The sequence below is a fragment of the Myotis davidii genome, unplaced genomic scaffold (assembly GCF_000327345.1).
Source record: "Myotis davidii unplaced genomic scaffold, ASM32734v1 scaffold209, whole genome shotgun sequence".
Classification (NCBI taxonomy): domain Eukaryota; kingdom Metazoa; phylum Chordata; class Mammalia; order Chiroptera; family Vespertilionidae; genus Myotis; species Myotis davidii.
This window is the reverse complement of record NW_006300047.1, coordinates 2,355,770-2,364,440: the sequence shown is the minus strand read 5'-3', so window position 1 is coordinate 2,364,440 and position 8,671 is coordinate 2,355,770.

The window sequence follows — 8,671 nt, the reverse complement described above, 5'->3', positions numbered from 1 at the left end:
AGACACACATTCAGTGGTTCCAGTACTTAAACCTGATCCCATATTCTTTACCATTGCCTCCTAAGAAAACCTATAGCCCTAGCCAGTTTGACTCTGTGGATAGAGCATCCACCTGTGGACTGAAAGGGCCAGGGTTTAATTCTGGTCACAGGCACATCCCTGGGTAGCGGGCTCAATCCTCAGTGTGGGGTGTGCAGGAGGCAGCCAATCAATGATTCTCTCACATCATTGATGTTTCTCTCTCTTCCCTCTTCCTTCCTCTCTGAAATCAATAAAAATATATTTTAAAAAATAAAAAAAGCAAAATGTAGTGTATTCGTATAATGGATATTATTCAGCCTTTAAAAAGGGGGGGGGGTTCTGACATATGCTACAACATGGATGAACCTTAAGGGCATTATGCTCAGTGAAATAGACTAGTCACAAAAGGACAATATTGTATGATTCCACTTATATGAGGTACTTGGAATAGTCAAATTCGTAGAGCTAGAAAGTAGGGTAGTGGTTGCCAGGGCCCGCGGGGAAGTAGTGAGTGGGACGTTATTGCTTAATAGATACAGAGTTTCAGTTTTACAAGGTGAAAAGAGTTCTGGAGATGGATGGTAGTGATGGTAGCACAACATTATGAATATATTTAGTAAAAATGGTTAAGATGATTCATTTTATATTAGGCATATTTTACCACAATGAATGAAAAACTGGGAGAAAAAAAGTAACTACCTTTTTAACTTTCCACAAGTGACCTTTTCGTAGGTAGGAACTCACACACCATCAGGAGAAAAGAGGCAATGTAAATGAGTAAAGCCGGCGTGTGTAAGGCAATAGGGAGTGGTGGCGATTGTGCCCAAGTAAGGAGGGCATTCTCTCTATGTTAGTTTGCTGGGGTTGCTATAGCAAAGTACCATAGACCATGTGTCTTAAACAGCAGAAATGGATTTGTCCCCCCACAATTCTAGGGCCACAAGTCCAAGATCAAGGTGTCAGCAGGGTCGATTGCTCCTGAGGCCTTTTTCCTTGGCTTATGGATGGCCGTCTTCTCCCTGTGTCTTCACATGGGTTTCCCTTGTGTCCTAATCTCCTCTTCTTATAAGTACACCTGTCACGTTGGTTTAGGGCCCACACCAATGACCTCAGAGGCCCAATGTATGAAGATTCGTGCAAGAATAGGCCTTCCTTCTGCTGGCTACCAGCACCCGTTTCTCTCCGGCACCCAGGACCCAGGCCTTCGCTCTGGCCGCCGCCTCCCACCTTTGCTCCAGGCAGCCACTGCCATCTTTGTCACGTTAATTTGCATATCCCCTCCTTATTGGCTGTGGGCACCGCCATCTTTGTTGTGAAGTGATGGTCAATTTGCATATCTCATCTTTATTAGATAGGATTACCTCTTTAAAGACCCCCATATAAAAATACAGTCATATTCTGAGGTACTGGGGGCTAGCACTTCAATATATGAATTTGGGGAGTGGGCCCATTTCTGTCCATAGCATCTCCCTCCCCCCGAGAACATTGCCCTTCATGTTAAAACATTTTTGTTGTGAAGTGATGGTTTTGGCTCAGTGGATAGAGCGTCGGCCTGCGGACTGAAGGGTCCCAGGTTCGATTCCGGTCAAGGGCATGTACCTGGGTTGTGGGCACATCCCCAGTAGGAGATGTGCAGGAGGCAGCTGATCGATGTTTCTCTCTCATTGATGTTTCTAACTCTCTATCTCTCTCTCTCCCTTCCTCTCTGTAAAAAATCAATAAAATATATTTTTAAAAAAAACATTTCACTTTGCATGCTGAGCACCTGCTCCCCCTGCAAGTTCGAAGTCTCTGTGTTTATTGATTAAGGAACAGTGAGCAATAAACCAGGCTTCTTCCTCGATGACAGGAGCTGGGCTTTGCTGGAACTTGGGTGAATTTTTGTCCCAGGCTCAGTACAAATTTGGAGAAGCAGATTGATGAAATTATTTGGAAAGAAGAACTTACCCCCGTGGTTCCTCCCTCCTGGGAGGAAGTTCCATGGAAAGAACAACCAACCACAACATGTTTTGAAACACTTTCTCCCCCCAAATGTTGGATACTTAGAATTTCCTAGCTTCCCCTGTCCAGATGTTGCCTGGAGGAGCCCGGGCCCAGCCTGGCTAGGGTCAGGAGAATTTCTAGGCTGAGTGAGTCTGAGACACAGCTCACCCCCACTTGCCTTTCTGGGGTTTTCCTCGGTGTCTCCGTGGATGGTCCTTGGCCTTGTGCACATTTATTGTCACCCACTCTCAGGTGGCAACTTTCAATAATTCTTCCTCCCGCTGAGGGAGAGGAGAAGAGATAAGGCATGAGTTTGTGGAGGATGAATCTGGGATAGTTCTAATGATGGCTTTTCTACTTTTTTTATGTGAGATCACGAACAAGTGGCTCTGCCTCTCTGAACCTCATTTTTTCTGTCTGTGAAATGAGGACTCCCCTTACCCGCCTTGTAGTGTGAAAATCCTAGATGGGTATGCTTTCAAAAGCCATGAAAGCCTGGGAAGCCCAGCATTGTCATCGGTGCTGAGTGAAACCTGAAATCAGAGAATGACTCAAAATTCACACATGGGACAAACCCAGTGAGCGTAAAGTACAATGTGAGGAACAGACAGAATCCCTAAAAGACGTGGGGAAGGAGAGCAAAAGGCCAGAAATTGGATTGGCGTTCCAGCTCACTGCTGTGAGCTACACATGTTGCTCCATCCCTTGGCTCCTTGAGTGCCTCTTCTGTAAAATGGAGGTCAGAGGATCTAAGTGGCAGCTTTGAGATAATAATAATAATCCTATATAATAAAAGCCTAATATGCTGTGTCTGGTCATCTGGTCATCCTTTCAACCAATCAATTTGTAATATGCTAATGATGTGCTAAGGCCGCTCAACTGCTCGCTATGATGTACACTGACCACTAGGGGGCAGATAGTTGACCAGTCGACCAGTCACTATGACGTGCAATGTCCACCAGGGAACAGAGCTCTGACTGGTAGGTTAGCTTGCTGCTGGGGTCTGGCTGATTGGGACTGAGCAAGATGGGCTGGACATGCCCGGGAGCCCTCCCGCGGTCCCTCCCCAGGTGGCTAACCTCCCACGCCCCTCCCCGGCCCTGATTATGCACCAGTGGAGCCCCTCAGCCTGGCCTGTGCCCTCTTGTAATCCAGGACCCCTTGGGGGATGTGAGAGAGCCAGTTTCAGCCCAATCCCACAGGCCAGGCTGAGGGACTCCCACTGCTGCACGAATTCGTGCACCAGCCTCTAGTAATAAATAATAATCTGTATCGGACTCTTACTATGTGCTGGGCTCAGGTGTTTCATTTGCCATGTTTCATTTTAGCCCATGGCAACCCTAAGAGGTAGCGACTTATTTCTACTACCGTTTCACAGACAAAGCTCAGAGAAGTCAATTAACTTGCCCAAGGTCACAAAGCCTGGAAGAGGTTTACTAGCATCCCCAGTATGTGCTGTTTGATCTGTGAAAAACGTTTGTAAGATGCCAAACTTCTTGAATATCCTACGTAATAAAAGAATAATATGCAAATTGACCATCGCTCCATCACACAAGATGGCCACCACAAGATGGCCAGCAGCGGAGGGCAGTTGTGGGCGATCAAGCCAGCAGAGGAAGGAATTGGGAGGGACCAGGTCTGCAAGGGAGGGCAGTTGGGGGTGACTAGGCCGGCAGGGGAGGGCAGTTAGGTGTCGATCAGGCTGGCAGGGGATTGGTTAGGGGGTGATCAGGCTGGCAGGCAGAAGTGGTTAGGGGAAATCACGCAGGAGGCTGGCAAGCAGTTGGGAGCCAGCAGTCCTGGATAGTGAGAGGGATGTCTGACTGCCTGTTTAGGCCCAATCCCAGTGGCAGTCGGACATCACTGGGATCGGACCTAAACAGGCAGTCAGACATCCCTCGAGGGGTCCCAGATTGGAGAGGGTGCAGGCTGGGCTGAGGGACACACACCTCTCGTGCACGAATTTCATGCACTGGGCCTCTAGTTTGTGTATAAATGTTTGTGTCTACATGTTTTCATTTCTCTTGGGTATATACCTGAGAGTGGAATTACTGGGTCACATGGTAACTCTCCATGTAACTTTTTGAGGAATTGCCAAAATATTTTACAAAATGGCTGCGCCACATTCCGTTCCTACCAGCAATGTATAAGGGTTCCGGTTTCTCCATACCCTCTATTCTTCATCCTCTTGATTTTAGACATTCTAGTGCAAGCATGTCAAACTCGAAGGCTAACATGGGCCAAAAAACAAGGTTTAAGTTTATGTGGGCCACAAAAAAAACAAAAGCTTCAATTTTCATAGAAATGTAGGTTTATTTCTATAGAGACATGCTGAATACAAAGGGCTGAAATAAAAGAATAATCATTAACATAAAATAATAGCATATTTAATAAAAATTAATATTTTTTCTTGAACATTAACTTACCAGACACTGAATAACTGCACAAATTAATATGGATAATGCAAATAAACCTATTTTTCTTGTTCTCCGAAAGCAAAATATTTCCTGTTGTGCACACCAAACGAGTCAGTCCAAGACTAATGATGTAGCAATTGGCTACTAAAATATTCGCTGCTAGTATTAGTGGAGAGAAATGGTGCACCTGCGCGTAAGGGGCATAAGGGAAATGAATGCAACACGATTATAGTCATCAGTCATTAGCGAATGTTGTAGTTCATTATTAGTAGTTATGTATACAGGATATTGTCAAAATTAAGTTACAAAATTTTTATTAAAATGTGTCTTATATACCGTTATATTGGCTGGGCTGCAAAAATATTCTTTGTGGGCCACATGTGGCCCACAGGCCGCAAGTTTGACATGCTTGTTCTAGTGAGTGTGAAGTGGTTTGGATTGGCTTTTCCCTGTTGACTAACATCCTGAGCATTTGTTCGCAGGTGAGTGTGCTCCGTTAGATATGTCTGCTGGACATCCAGATGGAGAAGGGACACGCAGGTCTAGAGTTTATGGCAGAGGTCTGGGATGGCGACATCATATAGGCATCCAGAGCATGTGCATGGTGTTTCAATCCATGTGAACGGATGTGATCGCCCAGGGTGTGAACGCAGCTAGAGAAGATAAGAGGTCTGAGCACAGAGCCTTGGTGTGCTCTAATTTTGATAGGTGGAGGTGATGAAGAGAAGATATGGGAGAAGAACAACCCCAAGTGGGGAAGTTGGTTGGAGCATCATTCCATGCCCAAAAAGGTTGTGGATTCGAACCCGGGTCAGGGCATGTACAGAGGCGACTGGTCTATGTTTCTCTCTCGCATCCATGCTTCTTTCTCACTCTCTCTCCCTTCCTCTCTCAAAAGAGCAATAAAAGCATATCCTTGGGTGAGGATTTTAAAAAAGAGAGAAACAGAGAAAGAATGATGGACTATGCCAAATGCTGCTGGTATTAAAGTCTGATGTGATCATTGTTCTTAAGAGCAATAGAGGCAACAGTGACGTTGACAAGAGCAATTTCAGTGGGTGGAAGCATTTTCAGTGTGAGAGAAAATAGAAGAGGAATCTGAGACGGAGGAGTTTAGATAATGCTTTCCAGGGTCTGGCTTTAAGGGGAGTGAGACAGATGTCACCTCACACCTGTTAGCTTGGCTATCACAAAACACAAGAGATAACAAGTATTGGTGAGAATATGCAGACAAGGGAGCCCTTGTGTACTGTTGGTAGGAATGTAAATGTTGCCGCCACTATAGAAAACAGAATGGAGGTTCCTCAAACAAAATTAAAAATAGAACTACCTCATGATCCAGCAATCTCACTTCTGGTATAAAAACAGGATCTCAGAGATATCCTCACCCCCGTGTTTATTGCAGCATTATTCACAATAGCCAAGTGTCTGCTAACAGATACATGGATAAAGAAGTTGGTAAATAAGTACAATGGAGTATTCTTCAGTCATAAGGAAGAATGAAATCCTGCCATTTGCAAGAACGTGGATGAATCTAGAGGACATTATGCTAAGTGAAATAAGTCAAACAGAGAAAGACAAATACCCCATGACCTCACTTACTTGTGGAACCTGAACAAGCTGAACTTATAGAGACAGTAGATGGGTGGTTACCAGAGACTGGGGGTGGGGGAAAGAGGGAGATGTTGGTCAAAGGGTAGACACTTCCAGTTATACGACGAATAAGTTCTGGGGACCTGATGCACAGCATTGTGAATACCGATAACAGTACTGTGCTGTATAGATCTTAGATGTTCTCACCATAAAAGCAAATGGTAGTTATGTGACATGATGGAGGTGTTAGCTAGCACTACAGTGGAAATTATATTACAATATATAAATACATCAAGTCAACCCATTGTACACCTTAAATTTACATCATGTTACACACTAATTATATATCATGAAGTTGGAAAAGATAGAAAAAAGAAAGAAAGGGAGCTGAGAAGTGGAGCTGGGCTGGAAGGGGACGTGCAGCCTTCCCCTCCCGGCCGTCATCAGGCCCCCAGGCCATCCCTCACTTGGCATCTCAATGGCCTTGGCACTACACGCTTATAAAGTAAATAATGATGGCAATAGCAATGCCAGTTACCAAGCCCACTGTTCCCATGGGATTATTGACAGTAGGACAAAAATAGCTTAAAAAGCTCATTGTCAAGTAAGGTTCATTCTTCTCAGATATGGTTAGCATCACCATCATGGGTAATATGTTGTTGCTTTTTTTCTTCCAAGAGACTCGGCTTCATGCCATATGCTGCAGTTGGGAGTGTGAAAACAGGAGCTGTGTTTTGGGAAGGCAAATTGACAGTAGGCAGCAATGTCTAAGCATTTCAAGGTGTCTGAACTGTGCAGGATTGTCTATAACAAAACCAAATCAACGTCAGTGGTGATCATTAAGAGGAATTGGTTAGGTAAACAATGACAGAACCATTCCGTGCCATACAGCTATTAAAAAGAATGAAGGATCCCAGCCAGCGTGGCTCAGTGGTTGAGCATCAACCTATGAACCAGGAAGTCACGGTTCGATTCCCGGTCAGGGCACATGCCCGGGTTGCAGGCTCGATCCCCAGTGTGGCGCGTGCAGGAGGCAGCCGATCAATGATTCTTCTCTCTCATCATTGGGCGGGGTGATGCTCGACCACTGAGCCACACTGGCAAATCAATAAAAATATATTTTAAAAAAAGATTGAAGGAGATTTGCATGAATGGACATAGAAAGATGTTCCAAATACATAAAGAGAAAAATGTGAAAGTCAAGATGCTAAGCAGTATGTGCAGTATGATGTTTGAAAATTTCCCTAAGTTGCCTCTAGGACAGTGGTTCTCAACCTGTGGGTCGTGACCCCTTTGAGGGTTGAACGACCCTTTCACAGGGGTCGCCTAAGACCATCGGAAAACACATATATAATTACATATTGTTTTTGTGATTAATCACTGTGCTTTATGTTCAATTTGTAACAATGAAATTGGGGGTCACCACAACATGAGGAACTGTATTAAAGGGTCGCGGCGTTAGGAAGGTTGAGAACCACTGCTCTAGGAGGAGGGACTCCATGTAGGCAGCAGAATTTATTTTTCATCAGTTTTAGGGAGAAGAAAGGAGGCAAGGAGAGCACAAGAATTGATACCCCTTTGAAGACAAAGTTGTTAGTTCCCAGGGGACCCCCAGACTGCGCCTGAGATTGGGCAGCTTGGGAAAGAGGTGATCCGTAGCTTCGGCACCTTCCAGGGTGCAGCAGAGTTGGCTTCACCCCAAACTGGGCTTTCCAAAGCATAGGGCTCCTGAAATTCCCCAAGCGCTGTTCACCGACGGGGGGAGCCAGGAGAGGCATGTGGGTGAGCACCACCTGCCAAGAGCAGCTGAGCCTATCCCCGGGGCCGGCGCCCATCCCTGTGTTGTTCCATGGGCAGCTCAAGCCACACCACCTCTACAGGAAGCATCACCGGCACAGGTCTTCCCAGGGCTTAGCCGTGCCAGGGCCAAATTAGAAACCCAGTCTTTCACTTCCTTTGTTCATATCTTCATTCACTTATTCACTCACTAAGTGTTTATCTGAGGCTTAATCTATGCCAGGCCCTATGACGGGCATTTGAAACAGAAAGATGACTAAGATCCTAATTTAAACGAGGCATGAGGCCCGCCGGCGGCGACTTTGACATGCTTGCAGGAGCTCCCAGTCCAACCGGAGAAGGCGGCACAGTAAAACCTCGACAATAACAGACTAATAAAGCTGAACCTCTGTTACATAATCAAGTAGGTTTTCCAAGTGCATATGTTAAAAAATTGACCAATTAGTTATTTTACTTGTTTTTCCTTATATAGACACATTTGTGTGATTAAAATTAAATATGTATGAAAAGTTTAATTTCACAGAAAATTTCTATACGTGTTACTGTAATTTTAAATTTATACCGAATAGGTCTAGTAAATGCGTGCATTCACCAGTCACCGCAAGTAAATAAAATACACATGGCTGGGGCGTGGCTTAGTGCACACGGTAACATCACATTGGCCAGCACAGAGTTAAAACTCCTGCAGAAAATCAATAAACGTGATATATCACATAAGCAAATAGAAAGAAAAAAACCACATAGTCATATCAATTCATGCAGAAAAAGCATTTGACAAAATCCAACACCCATTTTTGATAAAAACTCTCAGCAAGGTGGGAATAGAAAGATCATACCTCAACATAATAAAAGCCATATAT